Source organism: Petaurus breviceps, unplaced genomic scaffold, assembly GCF_028583685.1.
Source record: "Petaurus breviceps papuanus isolate PSGF00001 unplaced genomic scaffold, PetGlider_PUasm1.0 175, whole genome shotgun sequence".
NCBI lineage: Eukaryota > Metazoa > Chordata > Mammalia > Diprotodontia > Petauridae > Petaurus > Petaurus breviceps.
Genome location: NW_027185764.1, coordinates 27262905 through 27278678, shown reverse-complemented (window position 1 = coordinate 27278678; position 15774 = coordinate 27262905). Strand labels below are relative to the sequence as shown.

The 15774-nt window shown below is 37.1% G+C and overlaps 1 long non-coding RNA gene across 1 annotated transcript; it reads left to right on the top strand.

Moving 5' to 3' along the window:
- The first annotated feature begins 1427 nt into the window (after positions 1-1427).
- LOC138159079 (uncharacterized) lies at positions 1428-15774 on the top strand. Its single transcript, XR_011167801.1, has 2 exons — positions 1428-1596; positions 15200-15774. It is a non-coding gene; the product is annotated as an uncharacterized lncRNA (long non-coding RNA).

Sequence of the window (15774 nt, the reverse complement as noted above, 5' to 3'; positions counted from 1 at the left end):
TAGCAGAGGCAAGCAGATGGGAGAGTAGGGTGAGAACAAGGGACAAAGGAGAGTCCAATGTGGCTGACTGACATTTACGTAGCACTTTTTCGATTTGCAAAGTGCTTTATATCTGTTATCTTACTGAAGCCTCATAATAACCACGTGTATACACACATATACAAACACATATTATTATCCTTATTTTATAGATACAGACACTGAACTCAGGGAGGGTAAGTGACCTGACCTTGGTAACACTGCTCCACACATAAAATAATAAAGTGCTTTGAGAATAGTATTTATCTAGTACTTTAAGGTTTACAAAATATTTTATATATGTTATGCATTTGATCCTTACCATAATCCTGTGGAGCACATATTCTTATTATCTTCATTTTTACAGATGAGGAAACTGAAGCAAACAAAATCATTTTTGGAGGGTCACAAAGCTAATAATTATCTGAGGCAGGATTTGAACTCAGGTCTTCATGACTCCAAATCCTATGCTTTACCCACTATGCCATCAGGCTGCAAGTATTGTAATGTAGTGCAAATATTATTATGCTGATTTTATGGCTAGAGGAATTGAGGCCCAGGAAGCTTAAATGACATACAAGGTCACATAGTAGCAGTCAGAGGCATAAATCACACATGTCTGATAGAAATGTCTCTCCCAGAAGATGCAAACTAATAAAATATGACCATAGCTAAGCCACTCACTGCAAGCTCTCTGGAGTCCGACATGGCTGGTCACTCCTATATTATCCCAAATACTCAGTCAAGAACTCATAAAAAGATGTGTCGGGGGCAGCTAGGTGGCACAGTGAATAGAGCACCAGCCCTGGAGTCAGGAGGACCTGAGTTCAAATTCGGTCTTAGACACTTGACACTTACTAGCTATGTGACATTGGGCTAGTCACTTAACCCCAATTGCCCTGCCTTCCCTTCTCCAAAAAGACAAAAAAAAAATGTGTCAGCTTTACAATTGTACACCAGCAACAAATTCACAATCACATCCTTGTAAACTTAGAATGGACTTTGCTTAAATACTCTTACTTCTCTGACCCAGGAGTAGGTACAATTATTTCTTTGCCTCTGTGCCTGATTCTAGATATCTAGTGTGGTAGCCTCACTAGGCAACTACTCTTCCCTCTTTGATACAAAACCCAAGGGCTTTGGGCTGGGGTCCAGGAGAGAAGTCAGCAGCAGTGGAGAAGGGTAGTTAAGGTTAGGGTGAGAGGACCACACAGGCACATGAAAGTAGTGTGAGGGTAGGGAGGACAGTCCCTAAATTCATTAACCATGCTTTTAGATTAGAAGTTCCCTTCAGTAATGAGACAACCTTCCTGAGTTACATTTTACATTGTGTTCCAACCCTCTGTGCCCATGAATGAACTAAATCTCTGATTCAAGAGCTCCTGCATCTGTACCCAATGACCATTCCTTTAGGAAGTGTGATTCAAGCATCCTGAGGAAACTGGCTGCATTCTTTTGTCTGCTCAAAGGAGGACTCCGACTGTATATGTCCTAGAGCACCTATGTCCCCTCTAACTCTGTGTCTGGGGGTAGACGGACTGTTAGGGTCTTTGAGAGGACCAAGTTCATAGTCATTTGGTAGGTGTTTGTTTTATTACTCATTGTTTCCTGGTTATTAAGTACTCCTTATTTGCTTATTAATTCTATGCTGAAAAAACTGGTATATGCAACATACTTGCATGTGTGTCTGCTTCCACAAGGAAGCAACTCTGTTATACTATTGGGATATTGTAACTAGCATGTTCAGAATGAGCTGGATTTAGTCGGTATATGGGGGCTTACAATTCATTTTGATGGGGCAGAGCTGTAAATTCACATGCCCATCATAGCATGGGGGTTGCCTTGCCTGTAGAAAGAGGTGGAATTGAGGGTTGGAAGGTTGTTGACTTCCTGGTAATCAGAGAGATCATGGCACTGACTCAGCCCTTCTGCCGCAGGCACGGAAACGACCAGGGTGACCATGGGACTCCCTAGGGAGTGGCTATCAGTGCCATCAGATGTCTACCAGCAGGCTGCCTATCAGATTTCCAGTTGACTAGCTTATACTTTGAGTCAGAGAGGCATATAGTGGTAGAGTGGAATGGGCCCTAGATTTTTGTGTAAGAAGAGGTGGTTATTTCATACTCATGTGAGATTGGGCAGGTCACTTCAACTCTCAGGTTCTGTTTCCTCTTCTATCAAATGAGGGGATTGGACTAGGTTCCTTCCAGCTCCAAATCTACAGTCCTATGAATGCACCTCCTCCCTTTTTTTTAAAATAAGGACAGTGTTTATACATCTCCGACTTCTTCAATTTCTCTCCCACTTGTGATTCTTTAGATGTTACCAGTGGCACTTCATTAATCACACCTGTCATTTCTTCCAGTACCCTGGAATATAATTTGTCTCATTAACTCATTGAGAGCTACTGAGCATTCCCGCTAATAAATTTTTTTGTTCTCCCATCTTTTGACAAAATTATCATCATAATTTTGTCACTGTGAATGACAAGAACAAAAGTTTTCATTTTCACAACTGTACAGAATAGTGGCAAGGACACTGGTTTTGGGCTCAGAAGACCCAGGTTTTGTCCTGGCTCTAATGTTTCCTAGATGCATTACCTGTGACAGATCACTCCCCTGATCATCAGTTTTCTCATCTGTAATATGGGGATAATAATACCTGTACTCCCTGCTCTCCTGGGTTATTGTGAGGAAAGCACTTGGGAAACTTTAAATGTAAGTTTTTATTACAACACCTCACTTGATCTTTACAATAAAACTGTGAGTTAGGGAGTGTACGAGTATTTTGCATGAAGAACCTAAAGCTCAAAGAGGCTTAAATGACTTGCCCAAGGTTTCACAGCTGGTACTTGGAAGAAATGGGACTGAGCACCCCATCCTGTATTCTTTCTATTACTCCACAGCTGCAACAAAATAGGAATTAAGTAGTTCTGCTTTTTCTCTTGGTCATCCGTTCACATCACCCCATCTTCCCTAAGTAGTGAGCCCTTCCCTTTATTCCTCTTGCTTTGGACACAGCTAAAAAAAGCCCCTTTTCTCATCTTTTAACCTATTTTTTGCAAGCCTCAGTAAATTCTGGGTTTTAGCTTTCTTGACACTCCTTACAAGTCTGGGTTACAATGCTGTATTCATCTTCATTTATATGTGCCTGCTTCTCTCTCTCATGCATGACTTTTAAGATCTGAGCTCATCAGAAAGCCCAGGCCCAGATCACAATCAGTTACAGCTCCAGGACTCAAAACCAGTCTCCTGAAAGGGCCAGTTCTCATTACACCATGCTGTCCATTTTCAAGATTGTCCAAAAAAAAAAATACTCAGGTGCATTCAAATTTCCACGACCCTAAACCTCTGCCTGCCCCTGCCTGACTTTCGCCGTCAAGAATGGAAGTGAAATCTTTTACTCTCTTCAGACTAATATGCCTGACACTGTTTTTATGAACTCGAAAAAGTTGCAGGGGCTGCTAGGAAGATTTTCTAATCTCATTGTTGGTATTCCCTGACAACAACAACAAGTCTCATGACCTATTGTGCTCTATACAATGTCAGTGCTGCTATTCTGGGTTTAAAAAAAAAGAGTGAGGAGGAAACTGAGGCCTCCAGGGACTTGAGCAGGCTACTTAATACAACCCGGGTTGGCAGACCAGAGGGATTTCTTTCAGTTTTCCCTACCCAGTAACCTGACACTCTTCTCAGTTTTTCCTTCTTCCTTGGATTTTTTGGCTTGATGAGAAGGAGTGGCAACAAGAGTGTATTAAGATGATTTATACTTCAAATCAAGGATTCCAGCACCGAACCACATTTAGCAAACACTCTGGACTCTTTCTCAAATTTATTGGTTTTGGCAAGACTCAAAATACCTTCAATTTTCACTTATTCTTTTAGAATACATTTTTGTAATAAACATAATGGAACGAATACTACACTATTCTGGGCTCCTTTAAACTCTTTATAAAGAATGTCTTTATTGCAGGGATAATCTAACGGTTAAATAAATCCCACCAGATCACAGCTCTAGAAAGGATCTCTAAGACCAGACCAACCCCTTTGTTTCACAGATGAGGAAATAGAAATGACTTGTCCAAGGTCACACAAATAACAGGCGTTAGAAGTAGAATTTGACTCCATAGCCATGTTCTTTTTTCTGTACTATTCTGTCTTCTTACTTTTACAGTTTTTTTTATAGCTATAGCTACCTAATTACACTCATTTAATTTTTCACTAACTTCCTGTGTGTTTTCTATCCCCAGTTGTCCCTAAGTTGAAAGTTGTCACAAAATAAACTGGTATAGATTTTAAATTTAATTTTTCCACTACAAGTAAAAGACATTTGTTCTTGCTTGGGCATTTCTTGGATATTTCTACTTTATTTTTACATTTGAATAGTCTCTCTCTAATTAACTATAAAACACATGCCAACAATATGGTATATGTTAATCCTTTGGAGTAGTTCAAAGCAACAGTTCATTAATCTTCATGATATTTCAATAAACAAAGTAGGGCTTAGCTTGTTATTCTCCAGATTTAATCAAATCGGAAACTGTGGCATAGGACATTTGAGTGTCTTGCCTAATGCGAACATTTCCAAGTGTTTGAAAAAGGAGTTACATTTTAATTAGATATACTAGGTAGTCCTGAATATTATCATTGCTTAATATTATCAAAACAGAAAGCTGAATTCACAAACTCTTTTCCATATTTAAATTAATTAAACTGAGCTCTGGTGTGTTGTTTCTTATTGCCATTTTTAATTCAATAACATTAATTAAATATATGCACACACCATTCTGGACAATGTGGATACAAAGATAAAACACAATATAATTCTTGCCTTCAAAGAACTTTCTATTTGAGGGCAGAAAATTTAAATGATCAAGTCTACAGAACTCTAAGGTGAAGGCAGTCAAGGGTTTGTTTTGTCCCAAGGCTGGGAAATTATAATGTAAGCTCCTTGAGGGTAGGAACTGTCTTTCTTTTTTTGAATTTGTATCCACAGTGCTTAGCAAAGGCAGGCCACTTAACGAGTTAAGTTGTTTTTCAGTCCTGTCTGACTCTTTGCGACCCCATTTGGGGTTTTCTTGGCAAAGACACGAGTGGTTTGGCATTTCCTTCTTCAGCCCATTTTACAGATGAGGAAACAGAGGCAAATAGGGGTAAGTGACTTGCCCAGGATCTATATGGTTAGGAAATGTCTGAGGCTGAATTTGAACTCATGGATATGAGCTTTCCTGACTCCAGGCCTGGCACTCCACCTAGCATGCCACCTAGCTGTACCATAACAGGCACTTAATAAATATTTATTGTCTATTGACTAAACTTAGAAAGCAAAAACATTTAAAATAATTATTTTAAAAGACTGCAATTTTAAATTTTGTTTTATTTGTACAGTACTTTCAGTCTTTTAGCATACTAGTTACCTAGTTAGCAAGGATATTTAGTTAAAACTAGGAAGCTACAAAATACCATGTTTCTTCTCCCTCTACTTTTCCGCTGTTGCCACACACCAAGTACACTCGTCCTCAGCTTAGTCCCATTCTACTCTTCTCCTTCTATGTTCTCTCCACTGACAACCTTGTGTTATCCCAGGTACTCTTCCAAATAGGTGGCAGTCCAGTGTCTCACTACCTGTTTACCTGAATTTTCCTTTATTGATTACTGGTTACTCTTGGTTATTGACTCTGTCAAGGCATCCTGAACCCCTTTTGAATGTATCCTCCATATTGTTAGGGGCCCGTGACTAGCACATCCAATTTAATTTATCCACTTAATATCAAATGAGCTTTTATGAAAGGATATATACACATTTCTGTCAATATCTTAGGGGTATAGTCCTTCCAATACCACTTCAGACTCTGGAGGGGGATTAGATTCAATAATTAGCTCAATTCCTACATAGCACTGGTCCCACCTCTTTCACATCCAGGTGTAGTATGATTACCCAGGTGAGCCTGTGTCTCAGCTATAGCTGGGCTAGGTTCTGAAGGTCACTCCTGAAAGTTGCCCCTTATTCTTCAGGGCATCAATGGTGTCCTAGATGTGAAACTCAGATGCTAGAATGACAGGATGTTGAGGTAGGCTCTACTCTCTGAAGGGATGGGATGCTAAGCATCCCTCCAGACATTTTAAACTCACAAGGACAAAGATTCCATTCCCTTTACTGGCTCTCCCAAGAGTGCAGAGGCAAAGAAGGCAAAGAAGGGAAAGGAGGGGAGCTGAAGCTAAATGGCCTTTTTGAATGACTCTGCAGCCCATCAAGGAGCCTCTTCTCAAGTATGTAGTTAGTTGACTAGAACCAGTTACAGAATGTCTATAGTCTGTCTTCCCAAAGTGCTTCCCTTCTGTGTCATCATGGTTCCCCTAGAAACAGCTCCCTAGCACCCTCCATATTGAAACATCACCTGAGGCACTCTGGGCATGAGCCAGACCCATCATACTTGTAGTATTTTTAAATCATAAATTATAAAGTTAGTTTGAAGCTTGCACCGAGAGTCAAAATTGCTGGGTTTGCCTCTGAAAGGCTCTAAGAAAATTTGAGGAGGGAATGATCACTTTCGAAGTTTTCCCACTGATGTGAAAATCTTGCAGGAAAATAGGAGAACATGTACCAAGATTCATTGATTCACTTGTTATTTCTATCCTGGCTGGTCCTTTGTGACCTTAGCTGTTATTTCCCACACACAATGTCCAGCCCCTTTAAAATAAAGGAAATCATACCACACAGCTTGATGAGGAAATGACCCTGGGGACTTGCCTGAAAGCACCCACTTCCTGCCTCTGCCTAACTCTCACTACCCAGACCTAGACCTGGACCTGAAAACAATATGGAAATTTGTAGAGGAGAACAGCTATTCTACAATGCTCTATTAAAGATTTGAGTAAGTCACCAGATGAAACAAGGATACAAAAAAATTGAAATAAAAAAGTAACAAAAATAAATGCCTCCACCCAATCCAGAACTGCAAAAAGAAAGGGAAAAAACAAAAACAGAAAATCTCATGTTAATGAAGAGAGGGGATTCAGCAAGGAAGCCAGTCCAGACTCCAGAAAACTGACCTGAAGCATTCAAATTCGAGGCAAAGAGCTGCAGTAGGGGAAATAAGTACATGGGAAAAAATGTCAAGCACATTTAAGGAATAATATGGGTTTAGAGAAACCCAAGAGGTAAACTTTAGAGACAAAGAGAATAACTCCCTAACTCCATAGGGAAAAAGTATGTTGTCTATAAGGACTACAACAGTGACCCAAAAAATGAAGAAAGTGATAAATAAAAATGAAATTAGAATTAAAATAAGAAGGGGGTGGGAAGGGTAGAGAACAAATGGAAGGAGAATAAATGACTTAGAACAGAAGGTAGAAAACCTTACTCAAGTAATGAGCTCTCTGAAAAATAAAATGAAACAGACCTCAATGAATCTATGAAACAAAAAATTGTCAGTCAAAAAATTGGAAAAAAATATAAGAAAATATAAGTTATTTATTATACTTTTAAAAACTCACCTGGAAAACAAGGCTAGGAGATAGAATTTAAGAATTGCTAGACTCTCTGAAAACCATCACCAAACAAAAACTCTGGACATCATATGTCAAGAAGTTATAAAAGAAAATTTCCCAGATCTATTAGATATAGAGGGCTAAGTGAACATAGAAAGAATCCACTGATTAACTCCTCAAAGAAACCCGATGCTGAAAACTTAGACTGTAGCCAAAATGCAGTTCCCAAAGTAAGGAAAAATTACTCTGGGCAGCTAGAGTTTAACAAGAAATCACAATTAGGATTATATAAGATTATGCTTCAACTAACTTAAAGAAGAAAAGTATTGGAGTAGAATATTCCAAATGGGAAAAAAAGATTTTCAATCAAGAATAATTTATTCTGAAAATTCAGTATAATCCCATAGGGTGGAAAATTGACTTTTAAAAATATAAAGGACTTTTAAACATTCCTTGTGAAAAGAACAGAGCTAAGCAGAAAGTTTGAGATGAAAACCCAGAGAAACTTAGAAAGATAAATATATATTTAATAAATATTTATTTTATAATAATAGGATAAAATATAATAATATAAAGTTAATAATATAATACAATATAATAAATATATATTTAATAAATATATTTATATTAAATAAATATCTATCTATATATAAACAATTGGAAGGGGTTAAATGATGTTAGAGTGCTTATATTTGTAGTGGGAAGAATAATCAATGAGGTCTTAGTCCTTTCAGTATGTGCAATTATCCACTTGGAGATTTCTGACCCTGCTTCCAGAAATGTGTGATAATATATAAGGGAGGGTCTGGCCTCATGATTCAGAGCATATGGAAGTTTTTGGTAACTCCTATTGGTTTACTGAATGAAAACTTTTTAATTAGTTTCTGATCTGGAACTGAATGCATATATATATGACATAAACAAATGAAAATTTCTCCCCTTTCCCAGTAGTGAGTATGGTAAGAACTGCTTTAAGTCTTTGGGTATGAGGTGGAGGGAGGTAGTGTCATGGGAATACTCTCCCTTTGCAGGCTTCCATATGTTGGTGAAAATATGGTGTCCATGGAAATTCTGGCCTTATTGTGTCTAGTCTTTCCTGCTCTTGGTTGAGTGAATATTGGAAATAGAACAGATGAGGTTGTGACCTTTTAAGTTTTGAAAGATTGGAAGAGACACAGAAGTTCAACAACAGAAATCTGGCTGAATCTGCCAATAGTAGCAGATGACAAATCTGGGGAGGAGCTAGCCTTAAGGAGTGACCTGTATGACCCATCCCAGCAGTGAATCAACCTGGCAGCTGAGTCACCATAACCTACAAGTTAGGGAACATTACTTACATAGACATTATGCAATGTCTATGCTACACCCAGAAGTAAACTTGGTGGGAAGAAGTGTATAGAAATAAAGTTAAGTTTGAGCCCAATCCTCCCAGGGGCTGAGGTGGTAAAGGAGAATATACTTCTGATTTTAGAGATTATGGACTTAATGTATTGCTATTTTCTCTTCAGTAATTATTCTTTTATAAAAGTTAATTTGCTTATTCATTATCAGTGATGTCAAGATGATATTAATTGGTTAGAATGACAATAGGGTAGTAATTACTGATTAGATACTACAAGGGGAGATATTAATTGGCACTGGTCAATTGATATTGGGGACAATATCCTGAATGGCAGTTCATGAGCATAAGTATTAGAAGAACTATGTGGCCTCTTAGGGATACCCCTAAGAAGACTGAAGGAAGATGGAGCAATAACCTTGCTCTGGGGACCCAATCTGATATTTGGTGGTGGGGGAGAGGGGTGTTGGGAGTGTAAGTCCAGAACTTATGTGTGCTACATATTCTAATGGAGAAAGAGAGCCAAGTGTCATTAATCTCATCATCTCCAAGGGTCACTGAGAAATTTAGGTAACATATAAACAAAGGTACTGAATGTAGTTTCACTCTGTCTTGTTGGTTTTAAAACAAGAAAGAAAAGGGAAGGGATGGGTAAAGAAAGGGTAGAGATGAGGATGGCAGAGGAACTTGCTATTGCCCCCAGTGTGTGTGTGAGAAGAGTATATATACATGGAACAAGGGGTTGGGGAGTGGGTATCTGAGGAACCTCATTCATATTTGAATTTGTCAAAGAAGAGTAAGATATACACACAACACAAATATGGAGTTCAGTATAGAAAGCCACTAAACTCAACAGGGAAACAAATGGAGAAAGGGGAAAGTTTATAGGAAGGGTGTTAGGGAGGGAAATTAGAGAATTAGGGAGGGAAGAGTCACTAGCAAAACAACCGTCAATTTTGGAGGACATAGCAGAAGAGTAATGATAGATGATTTCAATTATAGATCACTAACATTCAACAGATTCCTTTTATTTCTCTACCGCCTACTTATTTACAAAAAGGGATTACATGGTTACAGAGAGGAAACTCAATAAGAGAATATGATGGAGGGAAATACACAATTAATAATCATAACTGTGAATGTTAATAGGATGAGTTCACCTCTAACACTTAGGAGTGTAACAAGATAGAATAGAAAACAGAATCCAACAGCGTATTGTTTATAAGAAACACAATTGTAAATACTTGTACAGAGTTACAAATGTCTGTTACATTCAGAGTTACTGAATGTCTGTCCCTAGGCATATGTCACCTGTCTTCTCCTGTACATGTTCATGTTTGCCCCACACACATCTACCCCCATCATGTTCTTCCTCTAGGTTCTGCCAGGCTTCCCACATGTCTGGCTCCCATGTTCCCTTGCCTCTTTGTCCCTGGGGCCCAAGTATCCTTGTACTATGTGTTGGCTCCCTCCCTTCAATAATGTAAAGGCAACCCTCTACTTCTTTCTCTTCTTCCCCCACTTTCTTTTCCATGTCAGCAGGCAAATTCATATTATGTAAAAATCATTTAAGTTGAACTCTACAGAATGGTCCACTTATGTAAAGTGAGAACTATCCGTAATAGATAACTTCAACAATAAAAAATGACAGCAATTAAACAACAAACTCAAAGGGATATAGCCCAAATAGCCCTTGGGAGACAATTTGTATCATTAAACATTTCAATCAATAAAAAAGAAAGAAAACAAATCAATAATTAGACATGTGACTAAAAGAAAAGCCTAGAAAAACAATAAATAAAAAACCTAATTAAGCACAAAGATATAAATTCTGAAAGTCAAAATAGATATAAACAAAATTAAAAATAAAGAACCATTGAACTGATAAATAAAACTATTGGGCTTTTAAAGACAATAATAGAAACATGATTGACTATTCTAACAAAAAAAAAGAGGTAAACCAAACTATCAAAATAAAACATGAAAAGAAGAATTCCTAACATGTGAAGAGGAAATAAATTATTAGAAACTATTTTGCTCAATTATATGCCACTAAAACTCATAATTTAAATTAAATGGATGAATATTTATGAAAATAATAGTATAAGAAATAAAGACTCTAAATGACCCAATCTCAGAAAAAAAAAAACACATGGGAACCTCCAAAGGCAGGGAAAATCCTAGGGACAGATAGATTTTCAGGTGAATTCTACCAAACTTGCAAAAAACCTCTTAATTACATTATATAATTTGTTTATAAAAATATAGAAAGAAAGGGTCTTACCAAACTCCTTTGAAGATATCAATAAGAGTCTGATGTATACACTGGAGAGGTAAGGAAAACTATCAACCAATATCTATAAGAAATATCAGTGCAAAATATTGAATAAAATATTACATTCAGATACCATAACAACATATAAAAATATTATATGCTATCACCAGATTGGACTTATACCAGGAATACAGTTGGTTCAAAATTAAGAAAAATGTAAACATAATAGACCATATTAATAATATAAACAAATAAAAACTATATGATTTTGTCAATAGAGGCTGAAACAACTTTTGACAAAATATAATACTTATGTTAAAAAGTATAAAAATGAGTGTGCCATTTCTTTCTTATTTTGAGTCACAAACAATTATCTATATAAAAGAAAAAACAAGTGGTATTTGTAATGGAGAAACGATGAAGACCTTTCCCATAAAATCAGGGATAAAGCAAGGAGATACATTCTCACCATTATTATTTGATATAGTACCAGAAATGTTAGTTATGTCAACGAAACAAGATAAAGAAACTGAGGAAATAAATATTAGCAATAGCAAGAGGAAATAAATTTATTGGGGCTTCTTTTGAAAATGATTTGATAATTTATTCAGAGAACATTAAAGTGTCAAAGAAAATGACCTGAAATGAAATAAGATAATCTAGTGAAACTTTAACAAGATCTAGAGGGCAGAAGGAACCAAAAAATAGAGACTTTGAAATGTAAAGAGGAAAACTTTCAGGTGCAAAATAGACATTTCCCTCCTTAGTCAAGGGAATGGCTCAATTGCATAGGAAATACACAAACCAAATACACAGAGAACGTCTGTTAAGCAGTTACTATTTGTCAGACACTGTGTTAAGTTCTGAGGATAGGAATGTAAATAGTCTGTGCTTTCAGGGAGCTTACATTCTAACTAAAGGATGACAATACATAAAATGGAATTGAAAAGGTAGAAGTAGTTTAAGAAGGTGTCTATGCAAGGGGTCATTCATAGTGGAGAAGCTTGAGAATAAGGCATGGCTGCTTTGGGTCCTTCCTCAAAATGGAGGTTCTTGGAGCAACTCTTTAATGGAAGAAGGGGACTGCAGGGGCTGAGGGAATGAATTTGCCTCTAGGGCACAGACTAAATTAATACTATTGATCCTGGTATTTATTTGCATAAGATCCCAAAAGGAGGCCAGGAATTTTAATTCACCGAATTGGGACACTTGGCTCTAAGGCAAAGTAAGGAACCTTACTAAGGAATGGGCTGTGAACCAGGGAGGATTGCCCAAAGGGAGGCAAGATCTCTCCTACTTCCTATCTGGAGATGGTAAGCCTCAGAACTGAGACTGTGAGGTAATCAGACAAGTGGTTTTTACCTATCATAGGCTAATGGTCTATGTTCTATCTGAAAGAGAACATTAGCATTGAAGTTTTAAGGGGCAAAAGAAAGACACTAAAACAAAAGAACTGAAGAAAGTACAGTATTACTCAATGGCTAATAGAAGATTGAAACTGCCTGTCAAGGAACATGTCCAGTGGATCAACCATTCCAGCAAAGATGCCACTTTCTGAGAAGGGCCCAGGGGTCAAGGTAACTGCTTGGCTCAGCCTGGCCATAATAGCCCTGTGGCAGAGGGTCCTATCTGGCATTATTTGGAAGCAACTGTTCAGTAGCAAAGCAGGCTGCCAGATGCTGTCTGGAAGCTATGTCTAGCAGCCAAGTGGCCTGCCAGGCCAAATCCAGCAGAAACTGCTTAGCAGCTGATTGATCTTCCTGGTTTAGTCCAGCAGCCATACAGACATTGAATACACTGTACATCCCAGCCTGGAAGTGGCTAAGTCCAGTACTGAAGAATGAAATTAGCCTACTGCCTGATTGTTAGCCTGAAGCACTCTAGTGGAAACTCATGAGCTAGCACTAAGAGGATATCTATCCATTAACAGAATTATCTGCAGACCCTGGGACTAGTGATAGCAATTACCCCTCTGGGAACCCAACCTACCAATGCCACTGCAAGTTGGGGGAGAAAGGCATGTTACTGAAACAATGAATAACTTTATTAAAGTAGCAGAATATAAAATAAACCCACAAAAGCATCAGCCTTTCTGGATATTACCAATAAAATATAGCAGGAAGAGACAGAAAAAGAAATTCCTTTGTGAATAACTAGAGAACGAAAAAGTATCTGAAAATCTATGTAGCAAAATATACACAAGAATTATATGAATATAACTATAAAATATTCTTTATAGAAATAAAGTCATAATGGTATATCATATTAATACTAATTAATAATAATGCACAGTAATATTATAGAATATAATGTCATAATTTATAGCAATAATGTAATAATTTTTTCTAATTGGGCCATACCAACAAAATAATGATGACAATATTATCTAAATTAATTTATAGATTTGGTGCTATGTCAACGTACTTAAGAGTTATTTCATAGATGGGGATAGGACTTGTAATTTCATTGGTATAAGGAACTCTCAGATGAGGAAACTTCAACTGCTAATGCAGGTAGCCAACTTCCTTGCAATTTATAGTCTTAGAGAGTTGTCTATAATCTTAGTGAGAAGTTTCATGGTTTCTCTGGAATCACACAAATAGAATGCATCAAAGGTGGGATTTGAACCCAGATCCTTCCCATTCTAAGGCTGGCTCTTTATTCCCTACACAGTAATGTTTCTCTATTTCAGTCTACTTTATAGAGCAATAAAACCCCAAAAAATCATGATCTAGAGAAGCAGATCAAGAATCTGAAGGGAAATGGTGAAAGAAATGGCAAAGAAAGAGGCCTACCGATAAAAGATCTCAAATTTTACCACAAATTAGTAATCATCAAAAGTATCTGATACTGGTTAAAAAATAAAGAAATTTACTAGTGGAACAGATTGGGTATGAAAGAAACAAAGGCAACCAAACATAACAGTGCAGTGTTCAATAGACCCACAGACTTCAAATAGTTGGCCAAGGACTTTATTGTTGTTGGTCAATCATGTCTGACTCTTCATAATCCCATGAACCATACTGTCCATGGGGTCTTCCTGGCATAGATACTGGAATGGTTTGTCCTTTCCTTCTCCAGTGGATTACAGCAAACAAGGGATAAGTGACTTGCCCAGGGTCACACAGCTGGTAAGTGTCTGAGGCTAGATTTGAGCTAAGGTCTTCCTGGTTCCAGGTCCAGCTCTCCCTCCTCTAAGTCACCTACTGCCTCCTTACTATGTTAACAAAAAATTGTCAACAAAAACTACTAGAAGAATTTGAATGCATTCTGGTAGCTAAGAGATTTAGACCAACATCTCATACCAGATGTCACAATAAACTATAATGTGATATAGGGCTCAGATGTAAAGAGTCTTGTCATTAGCAAAGCAGAAGATTAGGAAATGGTATACTTTTCTCAACGATGACTAGCTGAAAGTTTCTGGAATAAATATGGAATAAAGAGTATCACAGATATGAAATGGATAATTTTGATTATATAACATTTGAAAAGGTTTGCATGAACAAAACCAATGCATTGAGAATTAGAGGGAAAATAACTAACTGGGGAAATATTTGTAGCAAATTTTTCTGATAAAGGCATGATATCTAAGGTATATAAAGATTTGATGCAAGTAAGTAGAAGAGCCATTTCCCAAAAGTTATTAAGGATATGAATAGAGTTGCTCAAAAGAAGAAAGGTAAGTTATAAACAACCATATGGGGAAAAAAAGGATGCTACAAATTACTAGTAATGAGAGAAAGACAAATTTAAATACCTCATATCCATCAGACTAGCAGAGGTTTTAAAAAAAAAAAGGAAAATGACAGTTGCTGGAAGGGCTGTGGATCCTATTGGTAAAGCTACAAAGCAGTTTCACCATTTGGGAAAGCAATTTGGAATTGTACCCTAGTAATTAATCTGAGCATATCCTTTGACCCAGAAAATCACTAGTGGGAATATACCTCCAAAGAGATTAAAAACAGAATGCCCTATCTTTCAGAAAAAAAAAAATCAGAGCAACAAAGAAACAATGTAAAAAATGGCTGAATAAATTGTAGTATATGAATGTAATAGAACATTATTTTGCCACAGGAAACAATAAAAAGGATGAATTCTGAGAAATCTGGAAGGACTTGTATGAACTGATGCAGAATGAAAAGAGCAAAGTCAGAAGAAAAAAATTTTACAATGATGACAACATTGCAGATGAAAACAGCTGTGAAGGAATTAAGGTCTGTGATCCACACAATGACCAACCACTACTTCAAAAGACCAACAATGGGTCATGTTCCCTACCTCTTGATGGACTGAAGCTGAAGAATGAAATAGAGTTTCAGACATGGACATCTTGTGGATTCATCTTTACTTCTTATTGGAATGCAGAGAAGGTTTTATTTTATTTTGGGCAAATATATGATAGTAATATTTTTAAAAAAGTAAAGAAAGAATGGAGCGTTAATGAAATGTTAAAAATACACAAAGGAGAACAGAAGGAGGTTCTCAGACCTCCTGAGGGGACATAGACAAGCAATGTTGTAAATATTGTGTTAAATTTAGCATGTGCTTTATAAAGGCCATCTGAGTAGAGCTTCAGGGTATACTATTCAAACATCTTTTTCTTTTTTTTATTTTTCATCACTGAAATTTAATAAAAAGGAGAAACCACT